At 47.4% G+C, this 20,155-nt stretch overlaps 1 protein-coding gene across 17 annotated transcripts in view; it reads left to right on the forward strand.

Moving 5' to 3' along the window:
• The window catches only part of LOC117226595 (CUGBP Elav-like family member 1-A), a 425,233-nt gene that overhangs the window by 30,756 nt on the left and 374,322 nt on the right, over positions 1-20,155 (forward strand). For 6 of the 17 annotated variants that reach the window (XM_076528855.1, XM_076528858.1, XM_076528857.1 and 3 more), the window contains exon 1: positions 4,412-4,831. The exons of 1 other annotated variant lie outside the window; for it this stretch is intronic. The gene's annotated coding sequence lies outside the window, so the exon portion shown is untranslated. Of the gene's footprint in view, positions 1-4,407; positions 4,832-20,155 lie in introns of those variants that run through there. 10 more of the 17 variants (XM_076528859.1, XM_076528862.1, XM_076528864.1 and 7 more) reach the window with 4 other exon arrangements.

Below are 20,155 nucleotides of genomic sequence, written 5' to 3' on the forward strand. Positions count from 1 at the left end.
ATGCTCGGGACGAGCTTCCAATAAAAGGTACGCAAACATATTTTCCCGAGCAAATTGCGCTTTGGACGGTCGGCAAACTACTTAACCGGCGCTTATCGAAAATTCTGGAGTCGCTTCACAGAGAGCGGCCGTCGAATCTGCTTGTCAAAATCAAGAAACTGGGTCGTCAAGATCCGAGATTAGAACCGGCTACAATATAGCACGGTGTGTTTGATCGTTCGGAATTTGAAAAACTATTCACGGAGATATAATTTCCCGCGGAACGAAGACCGCGCCGCGCCGGCCAGACGGTATCGGATCGAAGAATTTCGGCAGGATCGGAGAGAGGAACGGTCGATTTTTCCACGGGGTTAAACGCCTCTGAATTCTACTCTCATTGTACACTGGAAACTCTAATTCCCCAGGGCTAATCTCCGCGCCACTCCTCGCCACTCTTCACCGCGAACTTCGAAAAAGTTTCACTCGGAGCGGTAACTTTCCCGTCAACGGCACGCTCCTGGGGGTTAAAAAGACTCGCGCGAGGGATGACGCGCGATCGACAGAATTCCGCTGGAAACTTGTAGCCACGGTCGTCGAATCGATACTTGGAAAAATATTACTTCGCCGTCCAATGCGCCGCGCTCCCAAGTTTCTAGTTCTATCTTTACTCGGCTTCGCGGCGTTCGTTGACATTTTCTATTTATCCGCTCCTTCCATTCGCGATCCGCCCTCCTCCAACTTGGTAATTTAATCGTTACTCTTTAAACGACATTCCCGTAACTTCCGGCCGAGAATCGCGGAAACTGTGAATCGCTTAAATTCTCTGTTTTCGTCCAACAGTGCAAATACATATTAACTCTCGCGGCTCTTAACTTTTTATCAAAACATTCGTTGCCCGTCGATTCGATTGTCTTCGCCGTTCGCAGAGCCTCTTTTTCTCCGAACGCAAACAATCGCCGATCGCTAGACCGCGGAACTCGATGCAAAATTAAAATTGTCAGCCACTGTTATAAAAAAAAAAAAATGGAAGTAGCTTAGAAGTTGCATTCTTTCTTTAACACGTTCCGTGCCGAGCTTTCTTTACTCGAATCTTCACACTTTGATATTTTACTAAAACTTGATGTATTACGTGCAATTATTAATTCTCGTACACATAACAACGTAACAAAAACTTATCAAGGCCCATTCTTGCGGTGGAAATTGATTCTTCGGTTCTAAATTTCTTGTAAACAATTTGTTCAGTTCACTAAGTAAACATGCAAGCGTGTACCATCGATGGTACACGTGGCACGGAACGTGTTAATAATTCAAGCAGGTCGAAAGTAGTATATCGACGTGATTAATTATTTTTCATCTTTTTACTGTTTCACAGGAAAAAGACGCGCGTACTCATTTTTGTCAGAAATGCATAAAATTCGCAGTCTATCGATCACGTTTACCAGCCGGAGAAATATTCGAGAACGATATTAAAATCACGCGGGAAAATCTACGGACACCCTTCGAGCCGAAGAGTGAATTTAGTTTCCTAGACAGTGTCCATTGTTGTTAGGATATACTCGTTCGGTTTCTGTGTTTCTGGTGCACGTAGCAGCGTATCGAGTTTCACAGCCGGCCGAGCCGCTCGGTTTTCTTGGACACGTTAAGAGGAGCACGTCAACGGAGCGACAAACTTGACACGCGTTCGCGTAATTGCGATCGCAGCACGGATCCGTCCGGTGGACCGGGCGGTTGATCGGAAACATTCGGCTTCTCGGGCAAAGTAAACCAGTATCCACAAATTATCCGGCAACCGCTGACTCTCTCAAAGCCCTGTGATTACCACCGACAACGAATCGACGGTACGATAGAAAGCGGAGTACCTTAAGGGTGCACGTTGTGTACACGGACTCGCGGGTCCGCGATTATCGCGAAAGGCAGCCGGCCCAGGAGTAGCCAATATCGGCAACACCCGTGTCTCGGCCCGCTTTGACAGCTCGCGTTTTGCGATTACAAAACGCGGACGAATTACCGGGCACCGGTTGCTCATTTGTCCCAAGCGCGTCCGCCGACCCGACGGATTCTCGTCGCCTAATGTTCGAGTGCTCGTTGAATCCGCTCGACGAACGCCGGGCGTGCATCGTTTTGCGTCGTGTATCACTTTAACGATCCTGTCAGCGGCGCCGTCTACGAGTTTAAGCGACCGTATATTTGCGATCGACTGTACCGTGTGCTGTGTCGTGTCGGTACAGTCTTCGGGGATTCAGGAAAGATTATCGACGTTCCGCCGTTGCGTTTACACGATACACCCGCGACTGCACGCTCGCAATTGTATTTATAAACGGTGACAGTCTGTCACGGTTGGGCTGCGACTCCCGGTAATTGGACTGCTCCGATTCCAGGACGCTGGAAGCATTAATATCGCGCTTCCGCGACAAATTCTCCTCGATGACTGCCGGCTAATTACTTTCGCGAACCGAGTGGAGAAAATAATTGGAACCGATCAAGATATACAAGCGGCGAGGATCGACTACTGCTGGACGGATCGCGTTCGTCCAACTCAGACACGTCGAGATCCTCGCATGCGAGTTTCTTCGTCGGACTGGAATTATCGACGATCGATTGTCGACATCGTTTATCGTTTCGACTGCCGATTGCCTCCCCGATGGCTGGGTAATTGGATTATGTAATCGGTTGTCATACATTTCAAATATTATCGTCGGCCTTCGACGCGTTCGGTTTCGTCGAATAGTCGAAAAGGTCGAAAAGGTCGAAAGAGTAGAAACGACAGTCGTTGCGAGAAATCTTTATTTTTCAGATCCCGCGGTTAAACGAAAGTTGATAATAATAATCATTATTTTCATTTATTTACCGATCGAAGATGACCTCCTGTATTATACTCGGATTTTAGGATGACTGTTCGAGTTTACAAAGTTACTCGAATAAATAACAAAGCGAACGCGTCGCGAATCGCTTAAAGCGACGGCACGCCGGCAAAGAATGACTGCATGTTTTGAAATTCGTATTTGCGAACGAAATAGATCGCGCATTTCGGGCTCGACCAATGATCGATCGGATTCGGTCAAATGGGCTTCCCATTCGTTCAGGCATTGTCCCTTATCTTATCGAGCAATATGGATTAGCGGAAAACTATCGAGGGAGAGGTCGAGATGCGCGCGTGATACCCGCGAATCCGTTTTGTCCATCGGACAACGGCATTGTCGCTCGAAAATTACACCAAAGGCGATGCCGGCAGGAACCGGAACCATGGATGCATTAAACTGGCGAACTTGCGACAGTCGTGACAAATGGCTCTCGAGGCCATTCGCCCGAGTATACTAACATTATAATGAAACTCACTCGTTCTACTCGAAAACCTCGCGCAACATAATTAGAGTTCTTTGCGACGGCCGGCCCGATACCATTCTTTACCCCATAGCTAACCCGGTCGCATTGATTTTCCTGGTTGTGGCGTTGCTCGACGACGATTCTCAATTTTATTCGATACGCTTTTCCTTTTTTTTAAATCTCATTATAAAATCGGATAAAACAGTTAAAAGTAAAAACAAAACTTTAGTCGTTGCACAGTAAACTAGTCGCTCGAACATTTCCAAAAGCTTCAAGTGATTTAGTCCAGTTATAAAAATGTTACACCATTTTAAAAACCGTCCGAATACTTTCCTCGTCCACCGTATGTTATTTAACGGTGTTAAAGTTTACGAGCACCAGAGTGGCAGAAAAAGAGAGAGCTTTCGTCTACTATGATTCGTCGATACGACGTCCGTTCGCGATCGTGTTTGAAACGGTTTGAAGTTCCCTGTGTTAGGTCAGAAGATTACATAATTCTACTCGCTCTAGAATAAATCTTATACATTCTATTTGCTGGTAGTAATCCGAGTAAATTAAAGGATCGATCTCGAGCAATTAGAAAATGATTACACGCACGGTGCGCCCCATTGGTATTTTCGCCTGGGTGTCGACACGTTTGCGATCGGACGCGAACGTGTTCACCGAACTACGAGAACTAAAGACTGGCAGTTTCGGCCGGAGAATTGGCGATTACTTGTGATTCGGGAATAATCGTCGGTTCGTATGACGTTCCGTGACCCTGCGCCCGCGGCGTGTCAGCTCGCGATAGCGAGTAGAAGGTGAAGGAGAAACCGAGGCGGAAGAGACAAGTGGAAACGAAAGGAACGAGAGGAGAGAATCAGAAGCACAGCAGAGAATACACGCGGAGGGGGTAGTGAGAACGTGGTGGCGCTTCGACGCAGAAGCGGTGGGAGATCGTGGAACCAGGGGCGGACGGACGGACACGAAGCGTCGCGAGGCGACGCGAGGCGAGGCGAGGCGACGCGCGGCGGTGCGGTGCGGCGTGGCGCGGTGCGGTGCGGCGCGGTGCGGTGCGGCGCGGTGCGGCGCGGCGCGGCGCGGAGCGACGAGGCGAGATTCGTCTCTCCTCAGTCGACGTCTAGCCGTCGCGACGCGTGCGTAATATCTTTCGTCGGTTTCCCGAAACTCACGAGACTCGCGTGTACCACGCAGCGTGACTCGCCGTCGATGTTCGGCCACCTGTTCGCTCCAGAAAGTCAAGCGGGTTCAGCACGGTGAGCGATCGGCGCGAGAACCGGTCGCCTCGTGGCCCCGACCGACCAGATATCCGAATATTTTTGTGGAATTGACGGCGCTGCACCGACCCGGTCTGGTCTCGTCTCGACAGTAGCCTCCAGCTTGCGATATAACGTGTCCGGTTCTACTCGCCGCTGAAAACGCAGAAGTGTCCTCGGTGTGAACAGTCTGTGCCCTGTGAAAATCTCGCTGGACCAGCCTCTCTCTACGTGATTATCAGTGCGATACACCCTTGGATTATGACCGTCGGGTAGGTACCCGATCCGCAAATCTTTTTACACGATCGCATCTCGGTCCCGAGGGGTTGCAGTCGCTCTGTGCTCTAAGTAGAATAGATCGTCGAGAACCGCCAGTCGTTCGATCCCCTCGCGCGTCCTTTCAGTTTTCCGCGAATCGAACGCGTCCCGAGTCGGTACGCGGCCGATTAGAAGTAAATTTTAGCGGCAATATGACATAGTAGACTTGTCAGCGATCGCAGAATTTTGTCGGATGGTTATAGATCCCTGTAGTCGTTGTCAAGAAGATAGGGATTAACCGTGTGATTCTGTATCGTTCGCGATCGACAACGAACAATGTGTTCCGACATGAAAATCGCGACAGGAAGTAGGAACACGGGCCAGGTGATGCGCGGGTAAACAATGTTTCGTTCTGCTGCAATGACATTAGACTTCTCGGAGAGATTGCCAAATGTTTTGGAATCTTGCTCGGGGGTTGGCCGTGTGTATCGATATGGAGACTACGGTCTTTCGGTCTCGTCGAACCGTTCGAGTTTCTCTATAGTATAATTTTCCAATTCAGCCTCGGCGAACAATAGTCGTGGATTGGCTTTAATAAAGAAAGCGCGTTCTCCCGAATAAGCCTGGCTTGTCCGCGGGGGGGATATTTCGAGGCTCCTAGCGCGCGCGAGACAAATAAATAAAATTGATTTTACCGTTAACATGTTTTATGGGAGGAACGTGTTGGCGCAGCAAAATGAAAAATTATTTATTTCAGACTACTCTGTACACGGGATCGAGCCGCAAATGGGGTGACGCACGCGGTCCCCGGTAATTATGGGTGAAAACAGTTTATCAAACGGTTATTTTTATTTGCTCGATTCAATTCCCGTGGCTCGTCCGATATAATTATATAATGTAGAATTTTCAATAAGCTCGCGGTAAAACAACGTACAATCGATCGGCATAACGGGCGTCGTTACGTATGCATTATTCCAATCGTTCCGCGACGATCCGGAGAAATTCTATGGGAGCGGAGGGAAGAATGTTAAGATAAGCTATAGCCGAAGACGATGTTGCTGTTTGCGTTGACATCGACGTTGGCCTACTCGCCTTGACGGCCTCGCATCCACTGTTTCGCAATTCGCCTGGTCGTGTTGCTCGCATTATGCATCGCACGCGCCAGGCTCCAGCTTTTTGCTATCGATCGACATCGAGGCACGGTAATTATCGATTTAGTATCGAGTAACGGCGGGCGCGAATGATTTCGACGGCCTTGGAGCATGATCGAACGACACAGTTCTGCTTGTTGCGCTCGCGCGATACTGCTCGTTACCAGTATCGATATTATTAGATCGCATTCGCGCGGTCGATTCAGACGATTCCGACGCACGGACGATGTTCGCGCGCGCGCGCGCGTTTCTGCATATACGCACCGGTTACCAGCACTTACTCCCACAGCCGAAGCCGAGAGCCGTACGTACGGCGAACGTGTCGCTAAAATTTGTCAACGTTTACGTCACGTCAAACTCCGTCGTTTCGTCGTTTGTTTCGTTTGGCAGCGCATGGCTCGCCTCGTTAACCTCCTTCTTGTTACACAATATCGACCCGGCCGCGCTATCGTTCATGCAAGAATTCTAGAAAACGATCGCTTCGATACGAGTCGCCCGTTTCATTGCTCGAACGATAAAGAATTGAAAACTACACGCGTTCACCATTTGTGTAAACTGTTCCGCTCTCCGAGGATTATACGCGGCTTCTTGGGAGCAGCTCGTAGGAAGAAGCCTCCGAGCACGTTTCGTGCCACGTGGCTTTAGCACTCCGAGACACCGGTAATAATACCCCTCGTTTTCGCGTTGCGTGGCCCTTCCCCATCCTCGCCGAGAAACAACCGTACTTCTTTAAACGATCATCTTTTAATTGCCGACTTCGTCCGGACGTCTGTCCATTGTTAATTGAATCGAATTTCTTTTCACGTACGGAAACGTATCAATAACAAAACCAAAGTTTACAATTACAAAAGCAAAAGTATAAATTGCGTTGAATAGCAGGGGATCAGTGTATCGGGTGAACAGGACTGGTTTTAAACTTAGTATTAGCGGCTGCATATATGTCGATCTTAACGAATGTTGCTGACTTCGCCGTTTAAAAAATTCCCTCAATTTTTATAAGGCCATAAGAATTGTACCAGACCAAACATATACAATAGTATCGCGTTACGTGAAACTATTGTTACAGTATAATTTAGTACCGAAAAGTCTGGCTCGTAAAGCAATCATAAAATTTTTATAGTATTACGTATTATGAAGAATACCGTTAACTATTGCGAACGATGACGTAAGGTGGCAAAGGAAGCTTTGTGAATCTTCTGCATTTCCCGTAGCAGCACTCAGATTTCGGTAACCGTAAACGACGTGCGAGCAAGGGGTATGCGATAAGGATTACGAAACAACGATCTCGACCGTCGAACGGGGAGCAGTACAGATCTTAAAAATTCTGCACACAAAGCACACCTGTATTCGAGATTTTCTGGCAGTATTCCAGAAAATTTTGATTTCGCATAAACATCTCTTAGCGACGGTTCGATTTCTGTTCAATCGGAAGATGTTCGTATTAAATCTAGTAATGTCCAGTAAAATTCGAATTTTTTCTAGTTACGTGCGAATGGCACAGATTAAAAAGAAAAGGAATACACAAAGCGTACCTGTATTCTACATTTGTATGCACCATCAAGACATTCAAGGAATCGCACACTATTGTATTCTGTGAATCATCGCGCAACATATGGATCTAAAAGTTGCATTAATAGTACAGGTAAAAACAGATAGAACCGAATAATCCCTAGAAAGGCTAAAACTATCGTCTCGTTCAACCATCGTTGCATTGTACAATAGTCGATTCACTAACCTTCATGAGCGTTAATGTTGTCGTTTGTGTAAATTAGATTTCGTTTTTTCCTACGTTAATTTCCCTTTCCCTGCGATAAAGGGTTTCTTCTGCGAATAAATGAATGGAAGTGAAACGAAATTTCGTCGCAGTACTTCAGAACATTTTGATTTCGCGTAAGCATCTCTCTACCAACGATTGCTAATAGAGGCCACTCGATTAAATGGAAGATGTCTATACCGAATCTAGAGTCCAGTAAAGTTTCGATTGCACCTGGTTGCGCACGAGTGGGACGAAAGTACGAGAACGTTGCGTCCCTTCGCGAGAGAGAGATTGTCGAGACCGAAATGGTCTCGAAGATTCGGTCCAGTCGATGATGCGAAGCGTGCTGGAGGGTGGTAACGAGTCCATGGGAACTGGAAAGAAACCCGTTCGCGGTGCGGCGCGCGAACGAAACGGAGAAGAAAGTCGCGAAGGAGGCGGCAGTTGTTTCTCGCGTTGTTTCGCTAATACAAAAACCTCGTCGAGTTCGTGCCCGGCACTGCAAAGCAGGCTGGGTGTTTTCGAGACAGCAGTTCCATCGAAGGAAGCACGTCGTAGCTTTCCTGACCCTCGGCCCGGCCGTGCCCGGTCAAAAGCCTTCGCGAAAGACAATTCGGTTCCACTTTGCCGTATCGTTCCCTCGCCATCGGGAACACTGGCTACGCGCAGATAAATCCACGATACCGATTTGTTGCATCCACCGAACCTCCGATTTTGGCACGAGCCTCACGTGCTCCGATACAGCGACGTGCTGTTCGGGACAAAGACGCGGGCTGCGATTCGATGAGAGAGCAGCGCCTCTTCTCCTCTCCCGTACGGACGCGCCGCCGATTTTCCTCCGTGTTTTTTTTTTCCAGATTCCGAGCAGGCAATGCCTGAAACATTGTTTCGCGTCGGGGATTCCCCTGACTGCTCCTTTCTTCCCTCGAATTGAAATTCACGAGTCCCGAACTTTCCCCGAATTCTCGGCGAAAATAATTAGCACGCTCTCTCCGCCGAATCGCGGCGCCCCAACAGTCGAAGAGACGGCAAATCGTGCTAAAATTTCATTCTCCCGAGATTGTCGCGGCAGCGTTTAATTTCTACGTCCGATCCGACAATCGACGCGTTGCTATTTTCTTGGGCGAATTATGCAATTAAATGCAATCGCGGCGCTGCATTAATATTCCATTGTCTTCGAACGTAACCTATCGTTGGATCGACAATTTGCACGCTGATCGAGGCAAATTTGTGTCCGCGTGCAAGAAGGTTGCGTGGACGCGGATCTTGCGGTACAGATTGTCGGGACACAGCTGTTACAGCTATATTATTCTTAATATTCTATTGTGTACTCGTCGTAACGCAAAATATTGCTATTTCTTCGTGACGCGTATACTCGTCAAAAACAGCTAATTTAGAAGGATATATATACTTTGATATTCTTTATTAAGTTATATAATATATTAGGTCTACCGGAAAGTTCTGTCCGTTTGAGAAATGAAAGGAAATAATAGATTTTTCATAAATTTAGTAATATTTATTGTACAATATAATTTCCGTCGTTACTTATGACCTCTTGCCAGCGTGATGGCAATTTGTGAGCAACATTTTTCAAAAATATATGTCTCAAACGAATATGTGCATATCTATTGAAATTTGCAACGACATTATCGGACAGAACTTTCCGGTAGACCTAATATAATTTAACGCTAACCTCCATTATTCGCTGTACTTAATTTTAAAACCGACCTTAGGTGTTATGTTCCCATCAGCAGAATTTGTATTTATTTATTAATGCGATCACCGATAAAGTCGATCTTTTCAGTGGCAATGTCTACATCTGTGAAATGAGATTACATAACACGCGGTGGGCCGTCTTATAATCTCCCTGATACGACACACAGCTCGTACGTTCTGCATTCCTTTCTTCATTCTCCGTGTTACATCTGCGTTACATTTGGCCTAGACCGGTTATTTCGATCGATCAAAATAAAAGAAATGATAAATACCGCGTGCTGACGATTCTTTGCGCATCGGTCGCAGAAGTGAACGAATCGCGTATACGATCGTTTGCTACGAGCAGCAATTACTATTCCCGTTGCATCGTTATCGAGACAGGATTAGAAAAGAAATGTCCTTTCACAATGAAATATAGCCGCGACGGTATGTGGGTCCGTTTTTACAAGAATGATTATTCCTCTCGATCGGTGCCGCAAGGATCTACGCGCGTGTTTACCCGAGGATTTCCCGTTGCCGACAATAATGTTTCACAATTATGCAACGGAGAATAATAATTATGCGCTCGTGATAGCGTAATGGCATCGTTTCCATAACAAGCCGAGAATAAACACATTCCTTTAGGCGCGATTAGTCAAGGACGTACGATAATACACAAATAATGTATTCGATGTAGAATTTACTATCACTCGAGAACTTCCACGAATTTAGCAAGACGGTGACATTCATCTCTTCGTGGAATATAAATAAACAGGATGTGTTCGATTACTTGAGAAGGGTCTGACAGGATACGTAATTGTCGCACACCTTCGATTAGAAATAGCTCGTTCAAAATTCTCGTTCCCCGGAATTATTAGGTCTACCGGAAAGTTCTGTCCGATAGTGTCACTTCAAGTTTCAATCCATATGCACATGTTGATTTGAGACATATATGACCATCTCTCTTTATCATTGCATTTACACGCATGTACTCTCCTAAATAAACTGAAATAAAAATGTCTCGTGTCATTATTAACACGTTCCGTGCCACGTGTACCATCGATGGTACACGCTTGCATGTTTACTTAGTGAACTGAACAAATTGTTTACAAGAAATTTAGAACCGAAGAATCAATTCCCACCGCAAGAATGGGCGTTGATAAGTTTTTGTTACGTTGTTATGTGTACGAGAATTAATAATTGCACGTAATACATCAAGTTTTAGTAAAATATCAAAGTGTGAAGATTCGAGTAAAAAAAGCTCGGCACGGAACGTGTTAAGTGAGACGCGATCGCGACAACATGGCTACCGATGATAATGCCAGACCACATGCTGCTCTGGCGACTCGTCAGAAAATCGCAGAGCTAGGCTGGGAAATTCTGTCGCATCCACCGTACTCCCCAGACCTAGCACCCTCCGATTATCACTTGTTTCTCCCTTTGCAAAACTTTTTACAGGAAAAAAATTCAAAACTGAAGCTGATGTCAAGCAAGCACTAGTTGAGTTCTTCGCCTCTAAAAATAAATCATTTTTAAAAAATGGCATTTACAAGTTGCCATCGCGCCGGCAAGAAGTCATAAGTAACGATGGAAAGTATATTCTACAATAAATATTATTAACCCGAGAAAGATAACCTACGTCGCAGAGGCGCCTGCGAAGACTGTTGATTTTTGTTAATTTTTCATAGAGGTCTAGTGATTTAAGTTTAAAATTACTTAAAATATAAAAGAATATAATATAAATGCATTTTATTTTTACAATAATGCCAAACCTTTAAAATGACTAGATTAACTTAAATAAATATCCATTGTTAGTATAAAATTGACGCCTTAGAAAAGCATGCGCCTCTGAAGCGTATGGTTATCTTTTACGTACGTTGTCATATGGTTATCTTTCTAGGGTTAAATGTATGAAAACTGTGTTATATTTCAATTCAAAAACGGACAGAACTTTCACGGTAGACCTAATATTTTCGTAGCGACGTTATCGATTCGTCCGAAATCGTCAAACTTTTCTCTGACGAGCTTATTTCGGATTCGAGGGAAACAGCGTTCGCGGGCACGTGCCCCATTGCCTGCCGGTCGCGTGGCACGTTCCTGAAAGAAAAGTACAACGGCGAGAAGAACGGCCGACCGTAGAGGAAGGAGAATGCTTGGAAAAGCGAGAAGCGGTGCTCGCAGGACGTTCACGGACGTTCGCGCGCGTTCGTGTGCGCCGATACAGAGATGACAAAGCTATAGCTCTAATTATTATCGTCTGGCACGGTGGCGCAGATGGAATTTACTATAGTCTGGTTTTTCTAGTATCGTTCCGAGAAACGCGATTCTCCTCGGTCGCTTTTGTTTGCGCACGTGCTCGACAATGGGCATCTAACGTTAGCGATCCCCAGCGGCATTTGCATCGTTGGAATTAGTTGCGTGGTGCGAGTTTGTTCATTGATCGGTTCGTGTCGCGTCAAACGACTGTCAAGGAAGATTCTTTTCAGTCGTGAATCGTAATGATGTCTAATCGGGAGCTGTCGATCACAGCGGACTTGGACAAAGCGGCGCAAACAAGTTGAACAAACGTGCTTTGAAAATCGAACGGCACGGTTGGAGGAACGGTTGGCACTGCACGCTAACTTCTTCTGGAGCCTGTCAGACCGACCAAGGTAGCGCCAAGGTAGCGCCGCACGAGGCAATCTGCCGTTGGGATCAGCTCCGACCGACCTGCGAACGTTTTCCTTTAAAGAACGAGATTCTAGACTGTCGCAATGTATTGCGTTCGACACCAGCTGCCGACGAGGACTGTACACTTGTCTGGAAAAAGGACGCGCAAGAAGCGGACTGCGCGGCCGGTAATGATTCATGACCGATGAAAGAGAATCGTGCGAGTACGACAGATGTACGCGTTGCTAGGCCTGGCTCGACTCCAATTCTAAGACGGACTGCGATCAAATCGATGATTTACAAGATACGCGAGCCAGCTTGTAATCAAATCTGTAACACTGATATTTGATCGTCGCGCGGCTCGAATAAAAAAGCTCGTTACGGCGGGTCGTTACGTTTATGGTATGCAGACATAAACGGTCGTTGCGTCGCTCGGAACCGCTCGGAACCGAGTCGAACCGAGTCGAGTCAACGCGACGTGTTTTCACGCCGTCCTCTATTTAGACAATTACGGGCGCACTTGAAAAAAACAATAGCGCTATTTAAAAGCAAACTCTGAATAGAAGCCAATAATGTGTCGCGACGGCTGTACCGCATATACCGGTGCAATTGCATCGATACTAAAATTGGTCGCAGATATGGCCGTTGAGAGAACGCTTCGCGCGACCTCGTTCGAAGGAAGATGAACGATGGCCGGTGGGTCCGATTCGATAGGCCGAAATACCTCGAGCCTGCCTAATCGTTAACCTTGATTCCGCGGCAATCCCCGAACAGAATTAACAAATGTTCCTCCGATGAAAGTGATTCGAGGAAAGCGTGAATGCTGGCCGAAGAAATTGGAGAAAATGACAACATTCCTCGAATCCGGCGCGGCGAGCGCGGAAAAATCGAATCCGCGGGGATCAGCGCAATTAATCGATCGGAGGAGGGGGAGGAGGAGGAGGATGTCGGTCGGACCTCGCGTCAAATTAATCGAACTTGGGGAGAATAATAGCGAAAGTTAGTCCGGAGAAACGTTCGTTCCGCGCGTGGGGAGAAATATTGCGGGAGAAATTGGGAATGACAAGTAATTCTGCCGCGATCGAATATTTTCTTCCGAAAACATTCGCCGGAATAATCGTTTAACCGATAAATCAGAAAACGCAGCGGCGCGGCGCGACGTCGAGACTCGCCGTGGCTTGTCGGGACCGCGCGTTGCACCGTCTGCACCACGTGCACCGCACAGCGAAAAGTTTAATGCTGCCTTCCGGTCCGGGAAGAGCAAACTGCGTTGTTGGTTATCGCTAACTGGCAAAAACTGATTCGAAACCTTGTTTAGAGGAACGCGGAAACTGGTATGCGTACGAACAAGCCGACCTCCCGTTGGTTCCTGCCCGAGAGAAACTATAGAAAATTAGCTAATTGGTTTTCCCGGGGTCGATGGATAGACGGTCGTGTTGCGGCATAGATTTTATGCCGTGGCCATTTCGATGCCGGGGTGGCCGCGCGCGCGTTGTAAGGTAAACTAACGGTAGAAAATACAACCGAGAATTGTAATCACAGTTTCGATCAGAATAATATCGGAATAATATCTCGTCGCGTTTCGTTTCCAATTACTCCGTTCGATCGTTTCTTCTTCGTATTTGCGACCATTCTTTTCCTATTACCGTGCCCCGTTTTTTTTTCGAGTCTCGTAACATCGTTTGCGTTGCTCATTGTCATTACTATTATCATGTTTGTCGCGTCCTGTGCATCGTTCTCCTCGTTACGGGAGGTCCTTTTCGTTCGTTTTTACACCGTCGCACCTTCGGTGTACAGGCCGTGAAGCTAATCGTATTTATACAAATTATAATTATTATAATTACGAGTAATAATTTCGTCCGAGCGCGCCGGGACGTTCTCGTTATTAACGCGACGGGTTCTAATCATTGGCCTTTTAAATGTTGTATTTTTGCAGTCCGTATTGCTGCCGCGAATATACGTTTAAGTGGATCTTGTCGCTCCGGCCGTAATGATTCATCGATCGCCGTCGGTCCTTTGCGTCGCTTTCGATATAGCAATCACCGGCGTTCGACGTGCGCGTTCCCCTTTCACGAGTCGCTTCTATCCGAACTCGTAAATTATGTGCAACAAATCAACGCGCGACTTATTAATTAATCGCGGACAACAAGGATTTTGTTTAATGCTCGAACGTGAACGCGAACACGAACGCGAGACCGTTGCCGCTCTGTATATTTGGGCATGCAGCGTACAATTGCTCGGCTTACCCGTAAAATATTTTATAATTGTTTGAACGGCACGCGGATATTATTCTGGCAGCATAACCTTTCCGTTTTTTCGCCGCACAAATTGCGTTTCGGAAATTTTATACCTGCAAACAGCGGAACGTTGCGCGAGAAATATATGTATATATGATACCCCATTAACAATTTTTTCGACGCATATCGCTTTAATCTCGTTCCGCGCGGATCTGGATTTACCAGGCTTCACGAGTTAGCTACTTGGACGGCAGCCGTTCGGTTAACAACAAATTTCGGTGGACGTGCTCAGCTTGCGCGATCTCTTTATTCTTTAATCAGTTAGCTGTTTTCGATGAATATATTCTTCGTGACGAGTATAGGGGAGAGACCGGGGCTAGAAGTTCCGATTTTGGGGAAACATAAAAATTGGCCGAGAGATGATGCATTTGCTTTTTCCGTTTCTGACTAAACCGATCGCGTAATGGCAGATATAATTCGAGTTAGAAAAACGTTGGGGCTTTCTCGGAACAGGTTCGGCGGGAGGGTGACACGAGCATCCGTTTCTTGGAAATCTCGGGGGAACAGGATGCTGGCATGCGGTAGCTACAAAAGGAAAGTGGAAGTTTCGCTGGATATCAGAGCGGAACGCTCGAATCGCTGAAGGTGCTGAAAAATGCACGGGTGTCTATTGCGACAAGCAACGCCGGTGGCTTGCGGTGTAGGTAGCGCGCAAATCCTGCTCTCGATGTCTGACTACAAACGCGGCCGAACCACTTGGTTTCCCACGCAAAAGTGCTTACGTTGCTCCGATGGAGAATGTTCGGGCAGGGATTGCGGAGCACCGAGTTTTTCAGTCCTTTCGCCGAATCTTTTTGCGCCCCTTTTCTTTTCCTGCTCTCTTCGATCGCCGTCTACCACTCTGATTCCCTCTCTCATACTCCCTCTCCCTCTCTCTCTCTCTCTCTCTCTCTCTCTTTCTCTGTCTTTTCACTCTTCGCTTTCTCCTCTGTTTCTCTGCCTCCCTTCAACGAGAATACCGAGAACGAAATCGAAACTCGCCGGTGCTCCTTTGTTTCCCACGTGAAAGCGCTCGTTATAGCGTTCCGTGCCACGGAGAAACGTTATTGTTCCTAATTTCGTTCCGCTTCTTTCGATTTCAATTTTCATCGCTGAGTAATTATACGGGGCGTTCCAGGAACTAAGTACCGCACCGGCGAACAAAGAAGTCTCTGAATGCATCATGCGTCGTGCACCCCCGCAGACTTATCTCGTGCTCGGGACATTCGCGAACCTCGCCGATTCTCTTGAAATTGTGTGCGTTCCTTTTCTTTCTCGACGTCCGTGTCTTTGGGAACGACTCGCGGAATAATTAGCCGGTCGGAACGGCTGCGGGGGCGGAGCTCTAGATCCGAAAAGACTCGAAGCAATAACTTTCCGCAGACTCGGCCTCTCGCCCGCGATCGTCGTGGACCCGATATTATCGTCGGCAACTACCTACCGGATAACGCTTCGGAACGAACAACTCCGGCGGATATTTCGTTACGCACGCAAACACTTCGGATTCTCACGCAGAAGTGCTTGCGAAGCGACACGCGAGCCGCCACTGTCGTTGCAAATTCTGCACTCTGTTTCCTGTCTCGGCGAATACCGTGCAACCTCGAACGTAACCTAGCGGCGTGTATTTTAAAGAGGTACGTCGGTAAAATATCGCTTGCTCGCGCCATAAGCTGCTCGTTATTTCCTTGCTTTCTCGCCTCGAGGAAGACGAAGGTTGCCGGCACCCTCCTGGAACGCCCTGGTCGCTTTCGATCGCGTTTATTTCAACGCGAAACCTCTCTCTCATTTTATTCCGTTCCCGTAATTCCCTGGAATTAAAAGCAACCCATCGAAAACAAAATGCCGGGCGATCACACGCCGAGGAATGTGTCGAAATAAGCGACGAAAAAGATTGGTTCGTTGGAGAAATTTGCTTTGCGTTAGAATCTACGTCGAAAGTATGTCCGGCGTCTGTTCATGGCTGCCGTTTCTACTCGCCGAGGGAGCGCGTCGAACGAATTCGTTTCAGATCGACCGTCTCGAAGACGAAGTTTCGAAGGTAAAAAACGTTGTTCTTCGACCTCGGCGCAGTTCTCCTCGCAGAATCTTACGCCGACTCGGTTCCCCGTCACCACGATCACAGTATGCAACGGTGCACCGGAAAGTAAATTCGACGCGGGCTGCGGGAGTTAACACGGTCCTTTCGGTCCCGACTTACAATTAGTCGCAAAGAAATAGCGAAACGGGGCCGAAACTAGGCCGAAGAAGGAAGAGGAAAGGGGACGATGAAAGTGGAAGAAACGGGGCCGAGACACGGGCAGAAAGAGAGTCGCATTCGCGTTAATCTAATCACTGGCGCACGTGCGGCTGACAGGCTCTAGCGCCGCATTTTCCACAGACCATTGGCTCCGCACTAAATGCGGCCTGTGCACGGAAACGCTCAAAGCTCGCGGCGGCTGTAATAACATTTCCATTCGGCCGGTGAAAAAAAAAGAAAAGGAGTTCCTCCTTGCGGCAGCTCAAATTTGAAAGGAATATTGCGTTTTCATTCGACGCGTCGCATTTAGTATGCGCAAAGGCGGCCGCCTCGCGAGATTCCATCCAGTAAATGCTGCACACCGAGTTCCGTGGGTTTTCTAGCTCGGTTCCCTCCCCGGTTCCTCTCTGATCCCGTTCTGCTGCCCCAGCCGCCGAATCCTCGAGTTGATATTCCGCTTCGATTCTCGTGGTCGACCGAACGATCGCCTTCGACCCTTCCCGGACCGCGCATGTCGCCTTTCAGCATCGCGCGAATTATCGTATTCTTCGTTCGGGTCGAACAGAGACGCCCGAAACTCGTCGTCCGCCACTCGGCTTAATGAAGCCGCGCCGCTAAATACTATCGGAATAAACAGGTACGTATTAAAAGTGGTTTTTGATCTGTGAAAATGGCCGGCTCGCCGTTATCCAATTCTTTTGACGACCGTTTATGTTGACGCCTCGGCTCGGTGATACGCAAAAATATAGAGAAGCACCGGGTACACACCGGTAACGGGGCCACGCACCGTTCGTTTCCCCTCCGACGTGGCTAATTTGTAAGCGCGTAACGAACATGCGTCACTGCCGCTCGTTATAACTAACAAGGGATAACGACACCAGGTCACATTTCGTTTCCGAGCCGCGCTTTTTCAGGGGCAAACGGTTCCACATGTCGGTGACAGCCCGCGGAAAAGTGAAATTCGTTCGGGCACCGAGCCCGACCGGTATTATCATATTTTGCCTCCGTTCGACGGCCGCCGGTCCGTTTACGATGTCGGTCCATCGAATTGTGTAACAGCCGAGTCTGTCGCGACGACAGGAATATAAACCGTCGCGTTAACAACTCTTTTCCGCGGAACGCGATACCGGACGGAGAAGTACGAGTGGGTCGAGCGCGCGATCGTACAAAGAAATCGCGAATTTCGAGCGGACGAACAACCGAACGGGAATCAGATCCGATGGTGAAAAAAAGGCAACCGGTTCGCGGTTCGTGCTCGACAACAGGTTTGTTTACGATTCTCAATTTGTTGCACGGTATATAACCGCTTTTAGCCGGTTTACAAAATAAACAAAAGCCAAGTGTCCTCCTCGCCGCGGATGGTCAAACGTTTCGCTTCATTAACGCGCTCGGCTCCATATAAAAGTTCCGCCGTTCCATTCGAGCGACACGAATAACGCATAAATAGTCCGGTAATCCGATCCACTTGATGCGCTCCCTCGCTTGAATTTCCGCGCGTATCGAAATTCGAACATACTTGCCGATCGTATTCGAAACGAGCTGGAAAAATGTATAAACGACAAGCTTATCGTAAGCATGCGCCGCTGCGGTATAGGCGAAAAAAGGGAAAAAAATTGTACGCGACGCGACGGCCCGTCGTGAAACTCGATATCCATCGGGATCTAACGAAGCGGTAAAAAGGATACAGTAGATTTTTACACGCGTACTTTACATTCTTCCTTTTTACGATGCCTTCCTTTCACACGCGGCCGACACGATTCTTCGTTCGTCGTCGATCAAATGAAACCGATCCGTCACCGATGCATCGAATATTTATTTATTTATTAAACGAGAATAGGAGGGGAACGGGAGATCTTTAAATCAGCGGCGTACAATAAATATTTACAAGAGCGAAAAACTCTGCGTGCACCGCTATAAAATGCACCATACCGTAAAAATATAGTTTTTCAGGTGGTCTGAATAAATCGCGAGCATCACGGCCGCAATAAATTTTGTTCGCGCGGTTCTTTAATAATTCCGCGCAATCCGATGCAAAAAAAGCAGTCGTTTTTAACACGGCGGGAATTGTATCGTGGCAATGTATCGCCGATAAAAAAAAATAGGCGCGATTAATGAAATATTCAAGGAACCCCGAATAAATTGGCAAAGCAGGAGTATCGAATTTCGCGTGATACGCGTAATTTGTCGAGGACGCAGGACACGGGACGCAGAATCGGAGGTGGGAGAGGGCGAAAGGACGAAAGGACGAAAGTCAATGAGTCGAAGTCGAGGAGCGATTCGAATCGATCTGCGCGTCACCTTCGGCTGGCACCTATGTATACGTGCACGCATACGTTCGTACGGCAGGCAGTACAGGGCTGGATGCAATTAACCGTCGTAGGCAAGGCAGCTACGGTAAAGCGTTCGACGGTGCGTGTGTACGACCGATAGGGCGACAGGCGAGAGTTCGTTTTGCGAAACTGTCGATAATAATTAACGTCCGCGCCCGATGCCTCGTCTCCAGGCACGTATATTTGTGTGCACAGGAAGTGCCTACGGGTAGGACATGGCCGTCGTATAACGAACTTTCGCGGACGGACTTCGGCTTCACTGACTTGTCAGTAATTATAGACTGCGCCGCGGACGTCAAAGGTACCAGCTATAGTCGAACCCTTTCCATCTTCCCCTGTAAACATGATCTTGAAATCATAATTAACATCCGCGCGCCCGTTCATCGTCGAAATACAACTTGGCCGAGCTTCGGTCTCTCGCCAATTTCGCAGCGCCAATGTCTGGGGTGCTCCGAGAGCGGGGTGTCACCGTTACGAGTTCAAATATTTTCATGAAAATTAGTTCGAACGATCGAATTTCATCGTCGATTAAACAAATTTTTTGAACTTCTTAATCCCTTGCCCGATAATATCGCGTCGAACACGTTGCGAAGATATATTTACATTAAAATCACAAATTCTATTCTTGTCTCATCGATATTTGAATGTCAAAGAAAGGATTTGCATGCGATAAGCATACATTATATTTCTCTTATAAGGAGTTTATTATTGGAAACAAAGATGTGCGAAGGATTAAAACGTTCAGGCTTCCCAAAGACGTATAAAATAAGTATAATCATTCGTTTACTATGTGTGTGCTAATTCATTGCGAGCTAGGATTCTTTTTTTAATACCAATTGTAAGAACATTTTCGTCAGAGAATTAGATTATGTATCGAAGACTTAAATATTCGAAGAAACAATCTTGTCATTTTTTAGAAAATCCTCGATCATTAACGAACGATTACTCGAGGCCTATTAAACGTTGTCCGAAAATATACACGCTGTTCAAAGACGTCCTAATTTACTGTGCATGGGTCGGTGGGGCTATCCATGGCGGAGGTCCAGAGGCAGTAACCCAAATTGTCCATCGCGTCGCGGGAGCGTCGAAAATTCGAAGGTGTAATTAGTGTCGGCGAGAGGTGGGTGGAACAGTCGCGACGCGAAAGAGACCGGCGTGGGCGCTGGCGTGGGCGCGAGCGAGGGCGACGCGGACGGTTGGCGTAAGCAAAATTCGGTCGAAATGGAATTTAAATTCAGTGGACGA

Source organism: Megalopta genalis, chromosome 2, assembly GCF_051020955.1.
Source record: "Megalopta genalis isolate 19385.01 chromosome 2, iyMegGena1_principal, whole genome shotgun sequence".
Classification (NCBI taxonomy): Eukaryota; Metazoa; Arthropoda; class Insecta; order Hymenoptera; family Halictidae; genus Megalopta; species Megalopta genalis.